General features: G+C 62.4%; 15 non-coding genes across 15 annotated transcripts; 6 read left to right on the forward strand and 9 right to left on the reverse strand.

Moving 5' to 3' along the window:
- Positions 1 to 3,773: 3,773 nt before the first annotated feature.
- Positions 3,774 to 3,845, reverse strand: TRNAE-CUC (transfer RNA glutamic acid (anticodon CUC)). The gene has a single exon. It is a non-coding gene; the product is annotated as a tRNA-Glu (tRNA).
- Positions 3,846 to 4,119: 274 nt separating this feature from the next.
- TRNAG-UCC (transfer RNA glycine (anticodon UCC)) lies at positions 4,120 to 4,191 on the reverse strand. The gene has a single exon. It is a non-coding gene; the product is annotated as a tRNA-Gly (tRNA).
- An 844-nt stretch (positions 4,192 to 5,035) lies between these two features.
- Positions 5,036 to 5,107, reverse strand: TRNAD-GUC (transfer RNA aspartic acid (anticodon GUC)). Its single transcript has one exon. It is a non-coding gene; the product is annotated as a tRNA-Asp (tRNA).
- Positions 5,108 to 5,681: 574 nt separating this feature from the next.
- On the forward strand, positions 5,682 to 5,764 carry TRNAL-CAG (transfer RNA leucine (anticodon CAG)). Its single transcript has one exon. It is a non-coding gene; the product is annotated as a tRNA-Leu (tRNA).
- Positions 5,765 to 7,396: 1,632 nt separating this feature from the next.
- On the forward strand, positions 7,397 to 7,467 carry TRNAG-GCC (transfer RNA glycine (anticodon GCC)). The gene has a single exon. It is a non-coding gene; the product is annotated as a tRNA-Gly (tRNA).
- Positions 7,468 to 11,606: 4,139 nt separating this feature from the next.
- TRNAE-CUC (transfer RNA glutamic acid (anticodon CUC)) lies at positions 11,607 to 11,678 on the reverse strand. The gene has a single exon. It is a non-coding gene; the product is annotated as a tRNA-Glu (tRNA).
- Positions 11,679 to 11,952: 274 nt separating this feature from the next.
- TRNAG-UCC (transfer RNA glycine (anticodon UCC)) lies at positions 11,953 to 12,024 on the reverse strand. The gene has a single exon. It is a non-coding gene; the product is annotated as a tRNA-Gly (tRNA).
- Positions 12,025 to 12,868: 844 nt separating this feature from the next.
- TRNAD-GUC (transfer RNA aspartic acid (anticodon GUC)) lies at positions 12,869 to 12,940 on the reverse strand. The gene has a single exon. It is a non-coding gene; the product is annotated as a tRNA-Asp (tRNA).
- Positions 12,941 to 13,514: 574 nt separating this feature from the next.
- TRNAL-CAG (transfer RNA leucine (anticodon CAG)) lies at positions 13,515 to 13,597 on the forward strand. Its single transcript has one exon. It is a non-coding gene; the product is annotated as a tRNA-Leu (tRNA).
- A 1,616-nt stretch (positions 13,598 to 15,213) lies between these two features.
- Positions 15,214 to 15,284, forward strand: TRNAG-GCC (transfer RNA glycine (anticodon GCC)). The gene has a single exon. It is a non-coding gene; the product is annotated as a tRNA-Gly (tRNA).
- Positions 15,285 to 19,423: 4,139 nt separating this feature from the next.
- On the reverse strand, positions 19,424 to 19,495 carry TRNAE-CUC (transfer RNA glutamic acid (anticodon CUC)). Its single transcript has one exon. It is a non-coding gene; the product is annotated as a tRNA-Glu (tRNA).
- Positions 19,496 to 19,769: 274 nt separating this feature from the next.
- On the reverse strand, positions 19,770 to 19,841 carry TRNAG-UCC (transfer RNA glycine (anticodon UCC)). The gene has a single exon. It is a non-coding gene; the product is annotated as a tRNA-Gly (tRNA).
- Positions 19,842 to 20,685: 844 nt separating this feature from the next.
- TRNAD-GUC (transfer RNA aspartic acid (anticodon GUC)) lies at positions 20,686 to 20,757 on the reverse strand. Its single transcript has one exon. It is a non-coding gene; the product is annotated as a tRNA-Asp (tRNA).
- A 574-nt stretch (positions 20,758 to 21,331) lies between these two features.
- Positions 21,332 to 21,414, forward strand: TRNAL-CAG (transfer RNA leucine (anticodon CAG)). Its single transcript has one exon. It is a non-coding gene; the product is annotated as a tRNA-Leu (tRNA).
- Positions 21,415 to 23,030: 1,616 nt separating this feature from the next.
- Positions 23,031 to 23,101, forward strand: TRNAG-GCC (transfer RNA glycine (anticodon GCC)). The gene has a single exon. It is a non-coding gene; the product is annotated as a tRNA-Gly (tRNA).
- The last annotated feature ends 351 nt before the right edge of the window (positions 23,102 to 23,452 follow it).

The following is a 23,452-nucleotide window of genomic DNA, read 5'->3' on the forward strand; positions in this document are numbered from 1 at the left end:
ATACTATGTTTGCACAACCAGGAGCAAGGAAGTTGCCACCTCTGGGAGTGACACATCCCACTTTCCTGGAGAGTCCCCAAAGCGTTCACTTGCACGAGGAGTTCAAAAGAAGTCCACACTATCATCGCAGACTGCACTCTAGATTCATGTTCTGACCCTCGACAGAAATACGTTTCCAACACCGGCCCGCTCCTCCACCACTACTGCCACCACCACCATCAGCACGACAAACACCACCCCCTCCCCTGAACCTCTGCTCCCACCAACAGCGTCAGCCCTCGGGACAGCACCACCGGCACCACCACCTCGGCCTCCACCCTACTCCCACAGACACCCCCGTCCCACCCCCTATCTCCCCACTTTTTCCCCGATCCTTTCCAAATCCTACGTTGTCAAGGATCCTGCCCTTGCCTCTGTCCCGTTGCCCTCCTTTTTTCCCCCTTCGTCGTCTTCTCCTTTTCGTAGCAGTACGGTTGATTTACAATACTGTGTGACTTTCAGGTGTACAGCCAAGTGATTCAGTTATATGTCCTTTTCCAGGTTATTTTCCATTATACGTTATCACGACATATGAATACAGTTCCCTGTGCTGTACAGTAAATCCTTGTTGCTTCTGTGCTTTATGTATAGTATTTCCTCTCTGTTAATCGCAGCTCCGGGTTTTTCCCTGCCCTACACTTTCCCCTTGGGTAACGAACAGTGTGTTTTCTATGTCTGTGGGTCTGTTTCTCTTTGGCACATACATTCGTTTGTAGTACGGTTTAGATGCCACATATCTTTGTGCTTCTCTGCCTGACTTACGTCGTGAAGTGTAATATACTCTAGGTCCATCCTTACTGGTGCAAATGGCAATATCTCACTCTTTTGTATGGCTGAGTAATATTCCACAGTACATACGTACCACGTCGTCCTGTGCCAGCCATCGGTTGGTGGGCACTTGGGTTTTGTCCATGTCTTGGCTGTGGCCCGTAGTGCTGCTGTGAACATGGGGGTGCATGGATCTCTTCAAATGACAGTTTCTCTCCTTTGCCGATGTGCACCCACGATGGGGATTGCTGGATCATATGAGAGCTCATATTTCACCTATTTATTTAGTGTGTTGTTTTTATTTATGCATTTAATATTTATTTATTCATTTACTTATAAGAACTAGTAGCTGTAATTTTGGAGGAAAAGTTGATTAACAATATTGAGTTAGTTTCAGGTGCACAGCAAAGCGGATACTGTCTTCCATGTCTAATATTGTTTCAGATTGCTTTCCATTACAGTTTACTACAGGATATTGAACGTCATTCCCTGTGTTATTCTGGAAATCCTTGCTGCTTATGTCTTTTATATGAAGTACGGTGTATCTGTTCATCGCAGCTCCTAATTTATGTCTCCACCCCTCCCTTTCTCCTCGGGGAACCATCAGTGTGTTTTCTATGTCTGTGAGTCTGTTTCGCTTTTGCACACACATTCTTTTCTATTGTGTTTTAGATTCCACGTATCTTTGTGCTTCTCTGTCAGACTTAACTTCACTAAGCGTAATATTCTCTAGGACCATCCTTATTGTGGCAAGTGGCAATATTTCATTTTCTGAAATGGCTGAGTAATATTCCACAGTACATATATACCGCATCTTTTTCTGTCAGCCAACTGTTGATGGGCACATGGGTTTTTTCTATGTCTTGGCTGCGGCACACAGTGCTGCTACGAACACGGGGGTGCGTGGATCTCCTCAAACAACAGTTTTTCTCTTTGGCGGATGTGTACCCACGACGGGGATTGCTGGATCATCTCTGATGGCTCATGTTCCTCCTGTTTATTTTGTTCGTTGTTTTTATTTACTTACTTACTTACTTACTTACTTACTTACAAGTACTAGTACTTGTGGTTGAAGAAGAAGAGTTGATTAGCAATATTGAGTTAGTTTCAGGTGTACAGCAAAGGGGATACTGTTTTCCATGTCTAATATCGTTTCAGAGTGATTTCCATTACAGGTTATTGCAGGATATTGACTATCACTCCCTGTGTTATTCTGGAAATCCTTGTTGCTTATCTCCTTTATATGAACTACTGTGTATCTGTTCATCGAGCTCCTAATTTATCCCTCCACCCCTCCTTTTTAACTCGGGTAACCATCACTGTGTTTTCTAGGTCTGTGAGTCTGTTTCTGTTTTGCACATAGATTCATTGGTAGTACTTTTTAGATTCCACATATCTTTGTGCTTCTCTGTCGGACCTACTTCACTAAGTGTAATATTCCCTGGGAGCATTCTTGTTGCGGCAAATGGCAACATTTCATTCTTTCTTATTAATGGCTGAGTAATATCCCATAGTACCTATATACCACCTCTTCTTGTACTAGCGACCCGCTGGTGGGCGCTTGGGTTTTTTCCCGTGTCTTGGCTGCTGCAAATAGTGCCGCCGTGAACATGGAGGTGCTTGTGCCTTTTTGCACTCTTGTTTCGTCATTTCCGGGTACGTACCCAGGAGTGGGATTGCTGGATCATAGGGGACCTCTCCTTTGGCCTCTTTCAACCTCAACCCCTCCTCCCCCCACCCCCGCCGCCACACACACCTGAGACCGGATGGTTTCTCCCGATGAGAGGCGATGTACGTCTCTGGGGCAGTAGAATGCCCCCACCCCATTCGGACCCCGCCTAGCCCCTGTGGCGCGCTCCGTTTCTGTTGTTCTCTTGCCTGCCTCCGACCCACCGCCCCCAGTCCCAACCCACTGGTTAGCCTGACCACCTTGCCGCACAGCACACCAGTCTGGCGCGCTCACCCGCCACCCCACCGCGAAGGGGTCCTCTGCCACCATCTTCCTCGCCCCACAGCCCACTCACACACCCCGCCCTTCCCCCCAGCCTGCAGGCTCGGACCCCTCTCCCCGCCACCTTCCCCTTGTATCCCAGGCCCGACTGTCACATGTCCTGCCCGGAAGTCTCACTTCCGCCAGTGCTCCTCAGACGCACTCCTACTCCAGGCCCACCCCGCCCCCTGATCTGACCCACCCGTACACACGTGCCGGGCCAGGTGCTGCCACCACCCCAAGCTTCTGCTGAGCCCCTGCCTGAGTGGCCAGCCGCTCTCCCGGGCCAGGTCCCCGGCCAGCCCAACACCTCCCGCTCCTGCCCGCGCTCCACCCAGACACCCCAGGCCCTTCCTCGCACCTCCCAGCACGCGGGCCCACCGCCGCCCTCTCTCCATGGGGTCGTTCTGCTCCGTTCCCTAACCCGCGTGGGGTGGCCACCGACCACGGCCACAAACACCTTCATCCCACACTGTCAGCCACCCCCACGGCACCGGCAAGGGCGTTCAGGAAACCTGCTGCGGTGGTGCGAAGCACCCGTCTGCCCACCGGTGCTCCTTTCCACAGGGGATCCGGCTTTGTTAGAAGGCACCGCGTGTGACACCGCCGTCGCCGTCGGCGCTGCCACCGCTGTCGCCGTGGGGGAAAAGCAGTGCTGCTGGAGAGTGCAAACACAGGCGGGGGCGTTTGCTCGTGGCCACGGCCACGGCGGGGAGAGGCGCGGCCCCGGCCACTCGTGTTTGGGGCTGAGGCAAGCGTCCGAAAAGGAAGACACGGGACGTCGAAGGCCTCGAGTGGGCGCGCGCCAGTGCGGCCAAAAGGTTTGGCCGGGGAGGGAGGGTGGAGGTTGCCTGGCAGGGCTTGGGCTGGAGGTGCAGGGCACCGGGCGGCTCTTGTCGGGGCGCCGAGGCCGCGGAGCAAGCGCGGCCTAAAAGTGGGATGTGGACGGTGGGAGGTAGAGAGGAAGAAGAAAGGCTTCCCTGACCGGGAATCGAACCCGGGCCGCGGCGGTGAGAGCGCCGAATCCTAACCACTAGACCACCAGGGAGCGTCAGGCTCTACCACTGCTCCTGCTGGACCCATAGCACCCGCTCGGCGCCACCGTGGCGCCAAGACCCGGCCTTTCCAAGTCCAGCCACGCGCCGCCCCTGGCAATCCACGTGTCCTACCGTCCTTCCTGCTTGCAGCGCCCTCAGAACACTGCGCGCCTGCTTCTCGCACACACAAGAAAAGCCGCTGGGGCCAGCTGGCTCCCTGCTCCCAGCTCTCCCTCACAGGCCCCCGGCCGGCCGCCCGTGGAGCTCGGTAAAAGGGCAGCCCGCTGCGTTGGCCGGGAATCGAACCCGGGTCAACTGCTTGGAAGGCAGCTATGCTCACCACTATACCACCAACGCTGCACAGCCCGGGCCGGCCCGAGACGCCGGCACCGGGCTCGCCCGAGCGCACTCTCGTCGCCGCCGCCTTCTCCTCCTCCTCCTCCTCCTCCTTCTCTTCCGACTCCTCCTCCTTCTCTTCCTCCTCCTACTCCCCTTTCTCTTCCCCGTCCTCCTCCTCCTCCTCCTCAGCCGCCGCCGCCGCCGCCGCCGCCGCTTGGAACAGCCCTGCCCCGACGCCCCGCCGGCCGGCAGCTCTGTGACGTCACAGGCGCCACCAAGGCCCCCCCCCCCCGCGCCCGACCCGCGCCAGCCCTACGAAGCTGCCCTAGGCCACCGGCCCGACCGCCTCAAGGGGGCGCTCTCGCTGCCTTGCTGCTCCAGGGCCCCTCCGCTCCACGCCGCGGCCCGCCCCCGCCCCCGGGGCACGCGTCTTCCAGACCCCGGCTCGCCAAAGCCCTTCTCCACCGGGCGCTGGGCCAGGCCACTTCCCGCACCGACAGGGCACGCCACTCATCCGCCTCCCACCCGTCCCGGCAGCTGTGCACCTATGCCGCCGTGCACAGCTGCGCAGCTGTGCGTCGCGACGCAAGGAGCCCACTGAGACAGCCACTTTGGGCGGGCCGCAACGTCATCGGGCGCTTGTAGGGTCCAGAGGAGGCCCTCGCTCGGCCCTGGCGACTGAGCGCCCGGCGAGGAGGAAGGGCTGGGCGGCTGGAGGGGGGCGAGGGTGGGCAGGCTGGGCACGCGCTGGCGCCCTGCGCCTCGCTGGAGGGCGGAGGGCGGAGGGAGGAGAAGAAGGGCCCTTGGGAGCCAGGCGGCAGGACAGAGAGCGGCGCCAGCCGCCAAAAGAGGGCGTGTTTGCCTCCCCGTCGGGGAATCGAACCCCGGTCTCCCGCGTGACAGGCGGGGATACTCACCACTATACTAACGAGGACGGCGGCCACCGCCCCCGCGCCCGGCCGCTCTCGGGCTGCCTGCCGACGCCTCCCCCTGCCCTCCGGCCCCCTGCCCACCACGGGCGCCCGGCACGTGCCCGACCCGACCCAACGCCACACCACCCGCGTCCTCCAAAGCGGCAGCCCCCGACCCCGACAGGGACCCGGACCCGCGTGGCCCTGCAGACTCCGAGTGCGCGCTGCCTATTGCCTCCGACGCGGGGATCGCGCCGGGTGGAGGGGGCCCGAGACGCAAAGCAAGGCTGCGAGGAGGGGGTGGGCGCGCGCCGGGCCGTGGCCGGCGAGGAGACGCGCGGGTGGGGGCCGGCGGCAGGGGGCTGGCCCGACGCGGCCCGGCTGCGTCCGGGGCCAGGGCTGGGCGAGGGCGCCACCGCGGCGCAGCCAGGCGCGTCGTCTGGCCGTGCTCCCCGTCGGCCGCCGCGCGCCCGCTCCGTCGCTCACCCAGACGGCCGCGCGCCTGGCGCGGAGCACCGCGTCCCGCCAAGGGCACCGGGGTTCGCGTCGCGTCGGGTCCCAGCCAGCCGAGCGGCCACGCGCACGCCCAGGCCCGCCGTCAGGATGGCCGAGCGGTCTAAGGCGCTGCGTTCAGGTCGCAGTCTCCCCTGGAGGCGTGGGTTCGAATCCCACTCCTGACAAGCCGGCCTTTTGGCCCGCCCGACAAACGCACCCGGCCCTATGGCAGCGCTTTACGGCCTTCCAGTCCGTTCGCGCCTTGCACTCTTGCGGCCTCTCCAAACTCCGGCCCGGACATCCCCGCCTCTCAGACGCGGGACCTTCTCAGCCACGGCCGCGGGCCTGGCAGAAACGGCGCACTAGGAACCCTCCGGCGACTGGCTTTCCGGACAAACGCCCTCCCCGCCAGCTCCTAAGCCCCCTCCTACCTGCACCCGCGCCAGAAAAACCTTCGGTCCTTCGCAGCCCATCTTTCCTCACCTGCTTGCGGCTGCTGCTGCTGCTGCTGGTTTTCCTGCCTGCCTGCCTGCCTGCCTGCCTGCCTGCCTTCGTCCCTCCCTCCCACTCCCACTCCCACGCTCCACCCCGCCCCCACCGCCACACGCAGAACGGCCGCGTGTGGAAAGCCCTCCACGCCTGGCCCGCCCTCCGACTTCGGCCTGGTGAACAGCGGGCTCGCTCTCACAGCCTTTCTTCCACTTCCGCCACCAGCAGCTCTCCCTCTTTCCAACATCCTGTCCTTCCCGCCAGCCCCAAAGGCCCGCCTGCCCATTCCATTCCCTCCACAGCCACACCGTCTTGCCGGCCTGTGGTGCGTGCCCTCGGTGCTTTTTCGCCTTGGGACCTTGGCCGGACCACACCTGCCTGCCTGCCTGCCTGCCTGCCTGCCGGGCCGCGTGCAGCCCAGCCTCCTGCTGGCCAGCCAACAGGGGGCCCTCCCTGCACGGGGCCTGGCGCAGGAGTCGCTCCCGGGAACGGTGCTCCAGTGAGTAGTGAGCGGAAGCCCTGGATGCCCTGTCACCCACCACAGACGTCCGGCCCCCAGCCCGGGCCACCCACCTCGGCGCCACAGCGCAAGTCCCTCGGGGAAGCCGCTGCTCCGGCCGGACCCAACCACACCCTGGCGCGCTCCCTCCCTCACCGGGCTGTCCGCGAGCCAGCAGCCAGTCTGCCAAAGTGCTTCTCCTCACAACCAACGCAGCAGAGCGGGACCCCGCGGGAGAGGGGTGGGCCAGAGCGCAGAAGCGAGGCTCAGACACCTTTGGTCTTGTGGCCTGAGCGCCGCTCGGCGACGGCGGCGGCGGTGCCCGGTGTCCATCTCCCACGCTCGCGGTCCCTGCACAGCCCCGAGCTCCGATCCCTGCCCCCGCCCGCCCTCGCACGCCCCGCACCAGCAAGAAAGCCAGCCGCCAGAGGGACTGTGCGTCGGGGCGGGGGGTGGGGGGGGGCGGCTGCTGAGAGGAACGTCGGCGCTCAGCCGCAGCGGCCACGCCTCGCCTGCCCTGACTGGGATTCGGGCGCGGGCCAGGCCGCTTCGGCTCCTGGCTTCCTCTGGCGACACCGACAGTCTCGCGGCGGCCGTGGACGGCAGAGAAAGCGCAGGACGGGCCGAGCACGCCTGCGTCCCTCCGTCCCTCGGTGCTTCCGACCGCCTCGCGCCCTGGGGTCGCCAGCGTGCCCGGAGCCTCTCATTCAGGTGGCCCGTCGGCCTCCTGCTCAAACGGAGCACATGCCCACGGGGCGAGCAGTGACCAGGGTCCGGCGGTTGGCGGCGAGCGCCGCTGGGGCAGCGCCGGGGGCCGGCGGCCATCGGTGCATGGGTGGTTCAGTGGTAGAATTCTCGCCTGCCACGCGGGAGGCCCGGGTTCGATTCCCGGCCCATGCAGCCCCAGCGTCCCCTTTTGGTTCCCGCAGCCCCACAGCGGAGCTGGGCTTCCCCGCTGCCACACTCAAGGCACCGGTCCTGCAACAGCTCGCTCACCACCGCACCTTCCGGCCCCTGTCCTTCCCACGCAGACGCCCCCACCCCACACACACCCGGGAGCCAGGCCTCCGCGACCTGACACCTTGCGGGCTCAGCCACTCTTACGCCCAGACCCCTTCCTTGTCCTTGTTCTCGTCCTTACCCCGACCCCGCTTGTGTCACGCTTTTCACTGTAACGAACACCCCACACTGGCACCCGCACAGCCCAACCTCTTCACCTTTCGCCACGTTTCCAAGCTCTCTGCCTCACTCTGCCCGCACTTCGAAAGTTATACTATGTTTGCACAACCAGGAGCAAGGAAGTTGCCACCTCTGGGAGTGACACATCCCACTTTCCTGGAGAGTCCCCAAAGCGTTCACTTGCACGAGGAGTTCAAAAGAAGTCCACACTATCATCGCAGACTGCACTCTAGATTCATGTTCTGACCCTCGACAGAAATACGTTTCCAACACCGGCCCGCTCCTCCACCACTACTGCCACCACCACCATCAGCACGACAAACACCACCCCCTCCCCTGAACCTCTGCTCCCACCAACAGCGTCAGCCCTCGGGACAGCACCACCGGCACCACCACCTCGGCCTCCACCCTACTCCCACAGACACCCCCGTCCCACCCCCTATCTCCCCACTTTTTCCCCGATCCTTTCCAAATCCTACGTTGTCAAGGATCCTGCCCTTGCCTCTGTCCCGTTGCCCTCCTTTTTTTCCCCTTCGTCGTCTTCTCCTTTTCGTAGCAGTACGGTTGATTTACAATACTGTGTGACTTTCAGGTGTACAGCCAAGTGATTCAGTTATATGTCCTTTTCCAGGTTATTTTCCATTATACGTTATCACGACATATGAATACAGTTCCCTGTGCTGTACAGTAAATCCTTGTTGCTTCTGTGCTTTATGTATAGTATTTCCTCTCTGTTAATCGCAGCTCCGGGTTTTTCCCTGCCCTACACTTTCCCCTTGGGTAACGAACAGTGTGTTTTCTATGTCTGTGGGTCTGTTTCTCTTTGGCACATACATTCGTTTGTAGTACGGTTTAGATGCCACATATCTTTGTGCTTCTCTGCCTGACTTACGTCGTGAAGTGTAATATACTCTAGGTCCATCCTTACTGGTGCAAATGGCAATATCTCACTCTTTTGTATGGCTGAGTAATATTCCACAGTACATACGTACCACGTCGTCCTGTGCCAGCCATCGGTTGGTGGGCACTTGGGTTTTGTCCATGTCTTGGCTGTGGCCCGTAGTGCTGCTGTGAACATGGGGGTGCATGGATCTCTTCAAATGACAGTTTCTCTCCTTTGCCGATGTGCACCCACGATGGGGATTGCTGGATCATATGAGAGCTCATATTTCACCTATTTATTTAGTGTGTTGTTTTTATTTATGCATTTAATATTTATTTATTCATTTACTTATAAGAACTAGTAGCTGTAATTTTGGAGGAAAAGTTGATTAACAATATTGAGTTAGTTTCAGGTGCACAGCAAAGCGGATACTGTCTTCCATGTCTAATATTGTTTCAGATTGCTTTCCATTACAGTTTACTACAGGATATTGAACGTCATTCCCTGTGTTATTCTGGAAATCCTTGCTGCTTATGTCTTTTATATGAAGTACGGTGTATCTGTTCATCGCAGCTCCTAATTTATGTCTCCACCCCTCCCTTTCTCCTCGGGGAACCATCAGTGTGTTTTCTATGTCTGTGAGTCTGTTTCGCTTTTGCACACACATTCTTTTCTATTGTGTTTTAGATTCCACGTATCTTTGTGCTTCTCTGTCAGACTTAACTTCACTAAGCGTAATATTCTCTAGGACCATCCTTATTGTGGCAAGTGGCAATATTTCATTTTCTGAAATGGCTGAGTAATATTCCACAGTACATATATACCGCATCTTTTTCTGTCAGCCAACTGTTGATGGGCACATGGGTTTTTTCTATGTCTTGGCTGCGGCACACAGTGCTGCTACGAACACGGGGGTGCGTGGATCTCCTCAAACAACAGTTTTTCTCTTTGGCGGATGTGTACCCACGACGGGGATTGCTGGATCATCTCTGATGGCTCATGTTCCTCCTGTTTATTTTGTTCGTTGTTTTTATTTACTTACTTACTTACTTACTTACTTACAAGTACTAGTACTTGTGGTTGAAGAAGAAGAGTTGATTAGCAATATTGAGTTAGTTTCAGGTGTACAGCAAAGGGGATACTGTTTTCCATGTCTAATATCGTTTCAGAGTGATTTCCATTACAGGTTATTGCAGGATATTGACTATCACTCCCTGTGTTATTCTGGAAATCCTTGTTGCTTATCTCCTTTATATGAACTACTGTGTATCTGTTCATCGAGCTCCTAATTTATCCCTCCACCCCTCCTTTTTAACTCGGGTAACCATCACTGTGTTTTCTAGGTCTGTGAGTCTGTTTCTGTTTTGCACATAGATTCATTGGTAGTACTTTTTAGATTCCACATATCTTTGTGCTTCTCTGTCGGACCTACTTCACTAAGTGTAATATTCCCTGGGAGCATTCTTGTTGCGGCAAATGGCAACATTTCATTCTTTCTTATTAATGGCTGAGTAATATCCCATAGTACCTATATACCACCTCTTCTTGTACTAGCGACCCGCTGGTGGGCGCTTGGGTTTTTTCCCGTGTCTTGGCTGCTGCAAATAGTGCCGCCGTGAACATGGAGGTGCTTGTGCCTTTTTGCACTCTTGTTTCGTCATTTCCGGGTACGTACCCAGGAGTGGGATTGCTGGATCATAGGGGACCTCTCCTTTGGCCTCTTTCAACCTCAACCCCTCCTCCCCCCACCCCCGCCGCCACACACACCTGAGACCGGATGGTTTCTCCCGATGAGAGGCGATGTACGTCTCTGGGGCAGTAGAATGCCCCCACCCCATTCGGACCCCGCCTAGCCCCTGTGGCGCGCTCCGTTTCTGTTGTTCTCTTGCCTGCCTCCGACCCACCGCCCCCAGTCCCAACCCACTGGTTAGCCTGACCACCTTGCCGCACAGCACACCAGTCTGGCGCGCTCACCCGCCACCCCACCGCGAAGGGGTCCTCTGCCACCATCTTCCTCGCCCCACAGCCCACTCACACACCCCGCCCTTCCCCCCAGCCTGCAGGCTCGGACCCCTCTCCCCGCCACCTTCCCCTTGTATCCCAGGCCCGACTGTCACATGTCCTGCCCGGAAGTCTCACTTCCGCCAGTGCTCCTCAGACGCACTCCTACTCCAGGCCCACCCCGCCCCCTGATCTGACCCACCCGTACACACGTGCCGGGCCAGGTGCTGCCACCACCCCAAGCTTCTGCTGAGCCCCTGCCTGAGTGGCCAGCCGCTCTCCCGGGCCAGGTCCCCGGCCAGCCCAACACCTCCCGCTCCTGCCCGCGCTCCACCCAGACACCCCAGGCCCTTCCTCGCACCTCCCAGCACGCGGGCCCACCGCCGCCCTCTCTCCATGGGGTCGTTCTGCTCCGTTCCCTAACCCGCGTGGGGTGGCCACCGACCACGGCCACAAACACCTTCATCCCACACTGTCAGCCACCCCCACGGCACCGGCAAGGGCGTTCAGGAAACCTGCTGCGGTGGTGCGAAGCACCCGTCTGCCCACCGGTGCTCCTTTCCACAGGGGATCCGGCTTTGTTAGAAGGCACCGCGTGTGACACCGCCGTCGCCGTCGGCGCTGCCACCGCTGTCGCCGTGGGGGAAAAGCAGTGCTGCTGGAGAGTGCAAACACAGGCGGGGGCGTTTGCTCGTGGCCACGGCCACGGCGGGGAGAGGCGCGGCCCCGGCCACTCGTGTTTGGGGCTGAGGCAAGCGTCCGAAAAGGAAGACACGGGACGTCGAAGGCCTCGAGTGGGCGCGCGCCAGTGCGGCCAAAAGGTTTGGCCGGGGAGGGAGGGTGGAGGTTGCCTGGCAGGGCTTGGGCTGGAGGTGCAGGGCACCGGGCGGCTCTTGTCGGGGCGCCGAGGCCGCGGAGCAAGCGCGGCCTAAAAGTGGGATGTGGACGGTGGGAGGTAGAGAGGAAGAAGAAAGGCTTCCCTGACCGGGAATCGAACCCGGGCCGCGGCGGTGAGAGCGCCGAATCCTAACCACTAGACCACCAGGGAGCGTCAGGCTCTACCACTGCTCCTGCTGGACCCATAGCACCCGCTCGGCGCCACCGTGGCGCCAAGACCCGGCCTTTCCAAGTCCAGCCACGCGCCGCCCCTGGCAATCCACGTGTCCTACCGTCCTTCCTGCTTGCAGCGCCCTCAGAACACTGCGCGCCTGCTTCTCGCACACACAAGAAAAGCCGCTGGGGCCAGCTGGCTCCCTGCTCCCAGCTCTCCCTCACAGGCCCCCGGCCGGCCGCCCGTGGAGCTCGGTAAAAGGGCAGCCCGCTGCGTTGGCCGGGAATCGAACCCGGGTCAACTGCTTGGAAGGCAGCTATGCTCACCACTATACCACCAACGCTGCACAGCCCGGGCCGGCCCGAGACGCCGGCACCGGGCTCGCCCGAGCGCACTCTCGTCGCCGCCGCCTTCTCCTCCTCCTCCTCCTCCTCCTTCTCTTCCGACTCCTCCTCCTTCTCTTCCTCCTCCTACTCCCCTTTCTCTTCCCCGTCCTCCTCCTCCTCCTCCTCAGCCGCCGCCGCCGCCGCCGCCGCCGCTTGGAACAGCCCTGCCCCGACGCCCCGCCGGCCGGCAGCTCTGTGACGTCACAGGCGCCACCAAGGCCCCCCCCCCCCGCGCCCCACCCGCGCCAGCCCTACGAAGCTGCCCTAGGCCACCGGCCCGACCGCCTCAAGGGGGCGCTCTCGCTGCCTTGCTGCTCCAGGGCCCCTCCGCTCCACGCCGCGGCCCGCCCCCGCCCCCGGGGCACGCGTCTTCCAGACCCCGGCTCGCCAAAGCCCTTCTCCACCGGGCGCTGGGCCAGGCCACTTCCCGCACCGACAGGGCACGCCACTCATCCGCCTCCCACCCGTCCCGGCAGCTGTGCACCTATGCCGCCGTGCACAGCTGCGCAGCTGTGCGTCGCGACGCAAGGAGCCCACTGAGACAGCCACTTTGGGCGGGCCGCAACGTCATCGGGCGCTTGTAGGGTCCAGAGGAGGCCCTCGCTCGGCCCTGGCGACTGAGCGCCCGGCGAGGAGGAAGGGCTGGGCGGCTGGAGGGGGGCGAGGGTGGGCAGGCTGGGCACGCGCTGGCGCCCTGCGCCTCGCTGGAGGGCGGAGGGCGGAGGGAGGAGAAGAAGGGCCCTTGGGAGCCAGGCGGCAGGACAGAGAGCGGCGCCAGCCGCCAAAAGAGGGCGTGTTTGCCTCCCCGTCGGGGAATCGAACCCCGGTCTCCCGCGTGACAGGCGGGGATACTCACCACTATACTAACGAGGACGGCGGCCACCGCCCCCGCGCCCGGCCGCTCTCGGGCTGCCTGCCGACGCCTCCCCCTGCCCTCCGGCCCCCTGCCCACCACGGGCGCCCGGCACGTGCCCGACCCGACCCAACGCCACACCACCCGCGTCCTCCAAAGCGGCAGCCCCCGACCCCGACAGGGACCCGGACCCGCGTGGCCCTGCAGACTCCGAGTGCGCGCTGCCTATTGCCTCCGACGCGGGGATCGCGCCGGGTGGAGGGGGCCCGAGACGCAAAGCAAGGCTGCGAGGAGGGGGTGGGCGCGCGCCGGGCCGTGGCCGGCGAGGAGACGCGCGGGTGGGGGCCGGCGGCAGGGGGCTGGCCCGACGCGGCCCGGCTGCGTCCGGGGCCAGGGCTGGGCGAGGGCGCCACCGCGGCGCAGCCAGGCGCGTCGTCTGGCCGTGCTCCCCGTCGGCCGCCGCGCGCCCGCTCCGTCGCTCACCCAGACGGCCGCGCGCCTGGCGCGGAGCACCGCGTCCCGCCAAGGGCACCGGGGTTCGCGTCGCGTCGGGTCCCAGCCAGCCGAGCGGCCACGCGCACGCCCAGGCCCGCCGTCAGGATGGCCGAGCGGTCTAAGGCGCTGCGTTCAGGTCGCAGTCTCCCCTGGAGGCGTGGGTTCGAATCCCACTCCTGACAAGCCGGCCTTTTGGCCCGCCCGACAAACGCACCCGGCCCTATGGCAGCGCTTTACGGCCTTCCAGTCCGTTCGCGCCTTGCACTCTTGCGGCCTCTCCAAACTCCGGCCCGGACATCCCCGCCTCTCAGACGCGGGACCTTCTCAGCCACGGCCGCGGGCCTGGCAGAAACGGCGCACTAGGAACCCTCCGGCGACTGGCTTTCCGGACAAACGCCCTCCCCGCCAGCTCCTAAGCCCCCTCCTACCTGCACCCGCGCCAGAAAAACCTTCGGTCCTTCGCAGCCCATCTTTCCTCACCTGCTTGCGGCTGCTGCTGCTGCTGCTGGTTTTCCTGCCTGCCTGCCTGCCTGCCTGCCTGCCTGCCTTCGTCCCTCCCTCCCACTCCCACTCCCACGCTCCACCCCGCCCCCACCGCCACACGCAGAACGGCCGCGTGTGGAAAGCCCTCCACGCCTGGCCCGCCCTCCGACTTCGGCCTGGTGAACAGCGGGCTCGCTCTCACAGCCTTTCTTCCACTTCCGCCACCAGCAGCTCTCCCTCTTTCCAACATCCTGTCCTTCCCGCCAGCCCCAAAGGCCCGCCTGCCCATTCCATTCCCTCCACAGCCACACCGTCTTGCCGGCCTGTGGTGCGTGCCCTCGGTGCTTTTTCGCCTTGGGACCTTGGCCGGACCACACCTGCCTGCCTGCCTGCCTGCCTGCCTGCCGGGCCGCGTGCAGCCCAGCCTCCTGCTGGCCAGCCAACAGGGGGCCTGGCGCAGGAGTCGCTCCCGGGAACGGTGCTCCAGTGAGTAGTGAGCGGAAGCCCTGGATGCCCTGTCACCCACCACAGACGTCCGGCCCCCAGCCCGGGCCACCCACCTCGGCGCCACAGCGCAAGTCCCTCGGGGAAGCCGCTGCTCCGGCCGGACCCAACCACACCCTGGCGCGCTCCCTCCCTCACCGGGCTGTCCGCGAGCCAGCAGCCAGTCTGCCAAAGTGCTTGTCCTCACAACCAACGCAGCAGAGCGGGACCCCGCGGGAGAGGGGTGGGCCAGAGCGCAGAAGCGAGGCTCAGACACCTTTGGTCTTGTGGCCTGAGCGCCGCTCGGCGACGGCGGCGGCGGTGCCCGGTGTCCATCTCCCACGCTCGCGGTCCCTGCACAGCCCCGAGCTCCGATCCCTGCCCCCGCCCGCCCTCGCACGCCCCGCACCAGCAAGAAAGCCAGCCGCCAGAGGGACTGTGCGTCGGGGCGGGGGGTGGGGGGGGGCGGCTGCTGAGAGGAACGTCGGCGCTCAGCCGCAGCGGCCACGCCTCGCCTGCCCTGACTGGGATTCGGGCGCGGGCCAGGCCGCTTCGGCTCCTGGCTTCCTCTGGCGACACCGACAGTCTCGCGGCGGCCGTGGACGGCAGAGAAAGCGCAGGACGGGCCGAGCACGCCTGCGTCCCTCCGTCCCTCGGTGCTTCCGACCGCCTCGCGCCCTGGGGTCGCCAGCGTGCCCGGAGCCTCTCATTCAGGTGGCCCGTCGGCCTCCTGCTCAAACGGAGCACATGCCCACGGGGCGAGCAGTGACCAGGGTCCGGCGGTTGGCGGCGAGCGCCGCTGGGGCAGCGCCGGGGGCCGGCGGCCATCGGTGCATGGGTGGTTCAGTGGTAGAATTCTCGCCTGCCACGCGGGAGGCCCGGGTTCGATTCCCGGCCCATGCAGCCCCAGCGTCCCCTTTTGGTTCCCGCAGCCCCACAGCGGAGCTGGGCTTCCCCGCTGCCACACTCAAGGCACCGGTCCTGCAACAGCTCGCTCACCACCGCACCTTCCGGCCCCTGTCCTTCCCACGCAGACGCCCCCACCCCACACACACCCGGGAGCCAGGCCTCCGCGACCTGACACCTTGCGGGCTCAGCCACTCTTACGCCCAGACCCCTTCCTTGTCCTTGTTCTCGTCCTTACCCCGACCCCGCTTGTGTCACGCTTTTCACTGTAACGAACACCCCACACTGGCACCCGCACAGCCCAACCTCTTCACCTTTCGCCACGTTTCCAAGCTCTCTGCCTCACTCTGCCCGCACTTCGAAAGTTATACTATGTTTGCACAACCAGGAGCAAGGAAGTTGCCACCTCTGGGAGTGACACATCCCACTTTCCTGGAGAGTCCCCAAAGCGTTCACTTGCACGAGGAGTTCAAAAGAAGTCCACACTATCATCGCAGACTGCACTCTAGATTCATGTTCTGACCCTCGACAGAAATACGTTTCCAACACCGGCCCGCTCCTCCACCACTACTGCCACCACCACCATCAGCACGACAAACACCACCCCCTCCCCTGAACCTCTGCTCCCACCAACAGCGTCAGCCCTCGGGACAGCACCACCGGCACCACCACCTCGGCCTCCACCCTACTCCCACAGACACCCCCGTCCCACCCCCTATCTCCCCACTTTTTCCCCGATCCTTTCCAAATCCTACGTTGTCAAGGATCCTGCCCTTGCCTCTGTCCCGTTGCCCTCCTTTTTTTCCCCTTCGTCGTCTTCTCCTTTTCGTAGCAGTACGGTTGATTTACAATACTGTGTGACTTTCAGGTGTACAGCCAAGTGATTCAGTTATATGTCCTTTTCCAGGTTATTTTCCATTATACGTTATCACGACATATGAATACAGTTCCCTGTGCTGTACAGTAAATCCTTGTTGCTTCTGTGCTTTATGTATAGTATTTCCTCTCTGTTAATCGCAGCTCCGGGTTTTTCCCTGCCCTACACTTTCCCCTTGGGTAACGAACAGTGTGTTTTCTATGTCTGTGGGTCTGTTTCTCTTTGGCACATACATTCGTTTGTAGTACGGTTTAGATGCCACATATCTTTGTGCTTCTCTGCCTGACTTACGTCGTGAAGTGTAATATACTCTAGGTCCATCCTTACTGGTGCAAATGGCAATATCTCACTCTTTTGTATGGCTGAGTAATATTCCACAGTACATACGTACCACGTCGTCCTGTGCCAGCCATCGGTTGGTGGGCACTTGGGTTTTGTCCATGTCTTGGCTGTGGCCCGTAGTGCTGCTGTGAACATGGGGGTGCATGGATCTCTTCAAATGACAGTTTCTCTCCTTTGCCGATGTGCACCCACGATGGGGATTGCTGGATCATATGAGAGCTCATATTTCACCTATTTATTTAGTGTGTTGTTTTTATTTATGCATTTAATATTTATTTATTCATTTACTTATAAGAACTAGTAGCTGTAATTTTGGAGGAAAAGTTGATTAACAATATTGAGTTAGTTTCAGGTGCACAGCAAAGCGGATACTGTCTTCCATGTCTAATATTGTTTCAGATTGCTTTCCATTACAGTTTACTACAGGATATTGAACGTCATTCCCTGTGTTATTCTGGAAATCCTTGCTGCTTATGTCTTTTATATGAAGTACGGTGTATCTGTTCATCGCAGCTCCTAATTTATGTCTCCACCCCTCCCTTTCTCCTCGGGGAACCATCAGTGTGTTTTCTATGTCTGTGAGTCTGTTTCGCTTTTGCACACACATTCTTTTCTATTGTGTTTTAGATTCCACGTATCTTTGTGCTTCTCTGTCAGACTTAACTTCACTAAGCGTAATATTCTCTAGGACCATCCTTATTGTGGCAAGTGGCAATATTTCATTTTCTGAAATGGCTGAGTAATATTCCACAGTACATATATACCGCATCTTTTTCTGTCAGCCAACTGTTGATGGGCACATGGGTTTTTTCTATGTCTTGGCTGCGGCACACAGTGCTGCTACGAACACGGGGGTGCGTGGATCTCCTCAAACAACAGTTTTTCTCTTTGGCGGATGTGTACCCACGACGGGGATTGCTGGATCATCTCTGATGGCTCATGTTCCTCCTGTTTATTTTGTTCGTTGTTTTTATTTACTTACTTACTTACTTACTTACTTACAAGTACTAGTACTTGTGGTTGAAGAAGAAGAGTTGATTAGCAATATTGAGTTAGTTTCAGGTGTACAGCAAAGGGGATACTGTTTTCCATGTCTAATATCGTTTCAGAGTGATTTCCATTACAGGTTATTGCAGGATATTGACTATCACTCCCTGTGTTATTCTGGAAATCCTTGTTGCTTATCTCCTTTATATGAACTACTGTGTATCTGTTCATCGAGCTCCTAATTTATCCCTCCACCCCTCCTTTTTAACTCGGGTAACCATCACTGTGTTTTCTAGGTCTGTGAGTCTGTTTCTGTTTTGCACATAGATTCATTGGTAGTACTTTTTAGATTCCACATATCTTTGTGCTTCTCTGTCGGACCTACTTCACTAAGTGTAATATTCCCTGGGAGCATTCTTGTTGCGGCAAATGGCAACATTTCATTCTTTCTTATTAATGGCTGAGTAATATCCCATAGTACCTATATACCACCTCTTCTTGTACTAGCGACCCGCTGGTGGGCGCTTGGGTTTTTTCCCGTGTCTTGGCTGCTGCAAATAGTGCCGCCGTGAACATGGAGGTGCTTGTGCCTTTTTGCACTCTTGTTTCGTCATTTCCGGGTACGTACCCAGGAGTGGGATTGCTGGATCATAGGGGACCTCTCCTTTGGCCTCTTTCAACCTCAACCCCTCCTCCCCCCACCCCCGCCGCCACACACACCTGAGACCGGATGGTTTCTCCCGATGAGAGGCGATGTACGTCTCTGGGGCAGTAGAATGCCCCCACCCCATTCGGACCCCGCCTAGCCCCTGTGGCGCGCTCCGTTTCTGTTGTTCTCTTGCCTGCCTCCGACCCACCGCCCCCAGTCCCAACCCACTGGTTAGCCTGACCACCTTGCCGCACAGCACACCAGTCTGGCGCGCTCACCCGCCACCCCACCGCGAAGGGGTCCTCTGCCACCATCTTCCTCGCCCCACAGCCCACTCACACACCCCGCCCTTCCCCCCAGCCTGCAGGCTCGGACCCCTCTCCCCGCCACCTTCCCCTTGTATCCCAGGCCCGACTGTCACATGTCCTGCCCGGAAGTCTCACTTCCGCCAGTGCTCCTCAGACGCACTCCTACTCCAGGCCCACCCCGCCCCCTGATCTGACCCACCCGTACACACGTGCCGGGCCAGGTGCTGCCACCACCCCAAGCTTCTGCTGAGCCCCTGCCTGAGTGGCCAGCCGCTCTCCCGGGCCAGGTCCCCGGCCAGCCCAACACCTCCCGCTCCTGCCCGCGCTCCACCCAGACACCCCAGGCCCTTCCTCGCACCTCCCAGCACGCGGGCCCACCGCCGCCCTCTCTCCATGGGGTCGTTCTGCTCCGTTCCCTAACCCGCGTGGGGTGGCCACCGACCACGGCCACAAACACCTTCATCCCACACTGTCAGCCACCCCCACGGCACCGGCAAGGGCGTTCAGGAAACCTGCTGCGGTGGTGCGAAGCACCCGTCTGCCCACCGGTGCTCCTTTCCACAGGGGATCCGGCTTTGTTAGAAGGCACCGCGTGTGACACCGCCGTCGCCGTCGGCGCTGCCACCGCTGTCGCCGTGGGGGAAAAGCAGTGCTGCTGGAGAGTGCAAACACAGGCGGGGGCGTTTGCTCGTGGCCACGGCCACGGCGGGGAGAGGCGCGGCCCCGGCCACTCGTGTTTGGGGCTGAGGCAAGCGTCCGAAAAGGAAGACACGGGACGTCGAAGGCCTCGAGTGGGCGCGCGCCAGTGCGGCCAAAAGGTTTGGCCGGGGAGGGAGGGTGGAGGTTGCCTGGCAGGGCTTGGGCTGGAGGTGCAGGGCACCGGGCGGCTCTTGTCGGGGCGCCGAGGCCGCGGAGCAAGCGCGGCCTAAAAGTGGGATGTGGACGGTGGGAGGTAGAGAGGAAGAAGAAAGGCTTCCCTGACCGGGAATCGAACCCGGGCCGCGGCGGTGAGAGCGCCGAATCCTAACCACTAGACCACCAGGGAGCGTCAGGCTCTACCACTGCTCCTGCTGGACCCATAGCACCCGCTCGGCGCCACCGTGGCGCCAAGACCCGGCCTTTCCAAGTCCAGCCACGCGCCGCCCCTGGCAATCCACGTGTCCTACCGTCCTTCCTGCTTGCAGCGCCCTCAGAACACTGCGCGCCTGCTTCTCGCACACACAAGAAAAGCCGCTGGGGCCAGCTGGCTCCCTGCTCCCAGCTCTCCCTCACAGGCCCCCGGCCGGCCGCCCGTGGAGCTCGGTAAAAGGGCAGCCCGCTGCGTTGGCCGGGAATCGAACCCGGGTCAACTGCTTGGAAGGCAGCTATGCTCACCACTATACCACCAACGCTGCACAGCCCGGGCCGGCCCGAGACGCCGGCACCGGGCTCGCCCGAGCGCACTCTCGTCGCCGCCGCCTTCTCCTCCTCCTCCTCCTCCTCCTTCTCTTCCGACTCCTCCTCCTTCTCTTCCTCCTCCTACTCCCCTTTCTCTTCCCCGTCCTCCTCCTCCTCCTCCTCAGCCGCCGCCGCCGCCGCCGCCGCCGCTTGGAACAGCCCTGCCCCGACGCCCCGCCGGCCGGCAGCTCTGTGACGTCACAGGCGCCACCAAGGCCCCCCCCCCCCGCGCCCGACCCGCGCCAGCCCTACGAAGCTGCCCTAGGCCACCGGCCCGACCGCCTCAAGGGGGCGCTCTCGCTGCCTTGCTGCTCCAGGGCCCCTCCGCTCCACGCCGCGGCCCGCCCCCGCCCCCGGGGCACGCGTCTTCCAGACCCCGGCTCGCCAAAGCCCTTCTCCACCGGGCGCTGGGCCAGGCCACTTCCCGCACCGACAGGGCACGCCACTCATCCGCCTCCCACCCGTCCCGGCAGCTGTGCACCTATGCCGCCGTGCACAGCTGCGCAGCTGTGCGTCGCGACGCAAGGAGCCCACTGAGACAGCCACTTTGGGCGGGCCGCAACGTCATCGGGCGCTTGTAGGGTCCAGAGGAGGCCCTCGCTCGGCCCTGGCGACTGAGCGCCCGGCGAGGAGGAAGGGCTGGGCGGCTGGAGGGGGGCGAGGGTGGGCAGGCTGGGCACGCGCTGGCGCCCTGCGCCTCGCTGGAGGGCGGAGGGCGGAGGGAGGAGAAGAAGGGCCCTTGGGAGCCAGGCGGCAGGACAGAGAGCGGCGCCAGCCGCCAAAAGAGGGCGTGTTTGCCTCCCCGTCGGGGAATCGAACCCCGGTCTCCCGCGTGACAGGCGGGGATACTCACCACTATACTAACGAGGACGGCGGCCACCGCCCCCGCGCCCGGCCGCTCTCGGGCTGCCTGCCGACGCCTCCCCCTGCCCTCCGGCCCCCTGCCCACCACGGGCGCCCGGCACGTGCCCGACCCGACCCAACGCCACACCACCCGCGTCCTCCAAAGCGGCAGCCCCCGACCCCGACAGGGACCCGGACCCGCGTGGCCCTGCAGACTCCGAGTGCGCGCTGCCTATTGCCTCCGACGCGGGGATCGCGCCGGGTGGAGGGGGCCCGAGACGCAAAGCAAGGCTGCGAGGAGGGGGTGGGCGCGCGCCGGGCCGTGGCCGGCGAGGAGACGCGCGGGTGGGGGCCGGCGGCAGGGGGCTGGCCCGACGCGGCCCGGCTGCGTCCGGGGCCAGGGCTGGGCGAGGGCGCCACCGCGGCGCAGCCAGGCGCGTCGTCTGGCCGTGCTCCCCGTCGGCCGCCGCGCGCCCGCTCCGTCGCTCACCCAGACGGCCGCGCGCCTGGCGCGGAGCACCGCGTCCCGCCAAGGGCACCGGGGTTCGCGTCGCGTCGGGTCCCAGCCAGCCGAGCGGCCACGCGCACGCCCAGGCCCGCCGTCAGGATGGCCGAGCGGTCTAAGGCGCTGCGTTCAGGTCGCAGTCTCCCCTGGAGGCGTGGGTTCGAATCCCACTCCTGACAAGCCGGCCTTTTGGCCCGCCCGACAAACGCACCCGGCCCTATGGCAGCGCTTTACGGCCTTCCAGTCCGTTCGCGCCTTGCACTCTTGCGGCCTCTCCAAACTCCGGCCCGGACATCCCCGCCTCTCAGACGCGGGACCTTCTCAGCCACGGCCGCGGGCCTGGCAGAAACGGCGCACTAGGAACCCTCCGGCGACTGGCTTTCCGGACAAACGCCCTCCCCGCCAGCTCCTAAGCCCCCTCCTACCTGCACCCGCGCCAGAAAAACCTTCGGTCCTTCGCAGCCCATCTTTCCTCACCTGCTTGCGGCTGCTGCTGCTGCTGCTGGTTTTCCTGCCTGCCTGCCTGCCTTCGTCCCTCCCTCCCACTCCCACTCCCACGCTCCACCCCGCCCCCACCGCCACACGCAGAACGGCCGCGTGTGGAAAGCCCTCCACGCCTGGCCCGCCCTCCGACTTCGGCCTGGTGAACAGCGGGCTCGCTCTCACAGCCTTTCTTCCACTTCCGCCACCAGCAGCTCTCCCTCTTTCCAACATCCTGTCCTTCCCGCCAGCCCCAAAGGCCCGCCTGCCCATTCCATTCCCTCCACAGCCACACCGTCTTGCCGGCCTGTGGTGCGTGCCCTCGGTGCTTTTTCGCCTTGGGACCTTGGCCGGACCACACCTGCCTGCCTGCCTGCCTGCCTGCCTGCCGGGCCGCGTGCAGCCCAGCCTCCTGCTGGCCAGCCAACAGGGGGCCCTCCCTGCACGGGGCCTGGCGCAGGAGTCGCTCCCGGGAACGGTGCTCCAGTGAGTAGTGAGCGGAAGCCCTGGATGCCCTGTCACCCACCACAGACGTCCGGCCCCCAGCCCGGGCCACCCACCTCGGCGCCACAGCGCAAGTCCCTCGGGGAAGCCGCTGCTCCGGCCGGACCCAACCACACCCTGGCGCGCTCCCTCCCTCACCGGGCTGTCCGCGAGCCAGCAGCCAGTCTGCCAAAGTGCTTCTCCTCACAACCAACGCAGCAGAGCGGGACCCCGCGGGAGAGGGGTGGGCCAGAGCGCAGAAGCGAGGCTCAGACACCTTTGGTCTTGTGGCCTGAGCGCCGCTCGGCGACGGCGGCGGCGGTGCCCGGTGTCCATCTCCCACGCTCGCGGTCCCTGCACAGCCCCGAGCTCCGATCCCTGCCCCCGCCCGCCCTCGCACGCCCCGCACCAGCAAGAAAGCCAGCCGCCAGAGGGACTGTGCGTCGGGGCGGGGGGTGGGGGGGGGCGGCTGCTGAGAGGAACGTCGGCGCTCAGCCGCAGCGGCCACGCCTCGCCTGCCCTGACTGGGATTCGGGCGCGGGCCAGGCCGCTTCGGCTCCTGGCTTCCTCTGGCGACACCGACAGTCTCGCGGCGGCCGTGGACGGCAGAGAAAGCGCAGGACGGGCCGAGCACGCCTGCGTCCCTCCGTCCCTCGGTGCTTCCGACCGCCTCGCGCCCTGGGGTCGCCAGCGTGCCCGGAGCCTCTCATTCAGGTGGCCCGTCGGCCTCCTGCTCAAACGGAGCACATGCCCACGGGGCGAGCAGTGACCAGGGTCCGGCGGTTGGCGGCGAGCGCCGCTGGGGCAGCGCCGGGGGCCGGCGGCCATCGGTGCATGGGTGGTTCAGTGGTAGAATTCTCGCCTGCCACGCGGGAGGCCCGGGTTCGATTCCCGGCCCATGCAGCCCCAGCGTCCCCTTTTGGTTCCCGCAGCCCCACAGCGGAGCTGGGCTTCCCCGCTGCCACACTCAAGGCACCGGTCCTGCAACAGCTCGCTCACCACCGCACCTTCCGGCCCCTGTCCTTCCCACGCAGACGCCCCCACCCCACACACACCCGGGAGCCAGGCCTCCGCGACCTGACACCTTGCGGGCTCAGCCACTCTTACGCCCAGACCCCTTCCTTGTCCTTGTTCTCGTCCTTACCCCGACCCCGCTTGTGTCACGCTTTTCACTGTAACGAACACCCCACACTGGCACCCGCACAGCCCAACCTCTTCACCTTTCGCCACGTTTCCAAGCTCTCTGCCTCACTC

The sequence above is a fragment of the Balaenoptera ricei genome, chromosome 1 (assembly GCF_028023285.1).
Source record: "Balaenoptera ricei isolate mBalRic1 chromosome 1, mBalRic1.hap2, whole genome shotgun sequence".
Taxonomy (NCBI): Eukaryota; Metazoa; Chordata; class Mammalia; order Artiodactyla; family Balaenopteridae; genus Balaenoptera; species Balaenoptera ricei.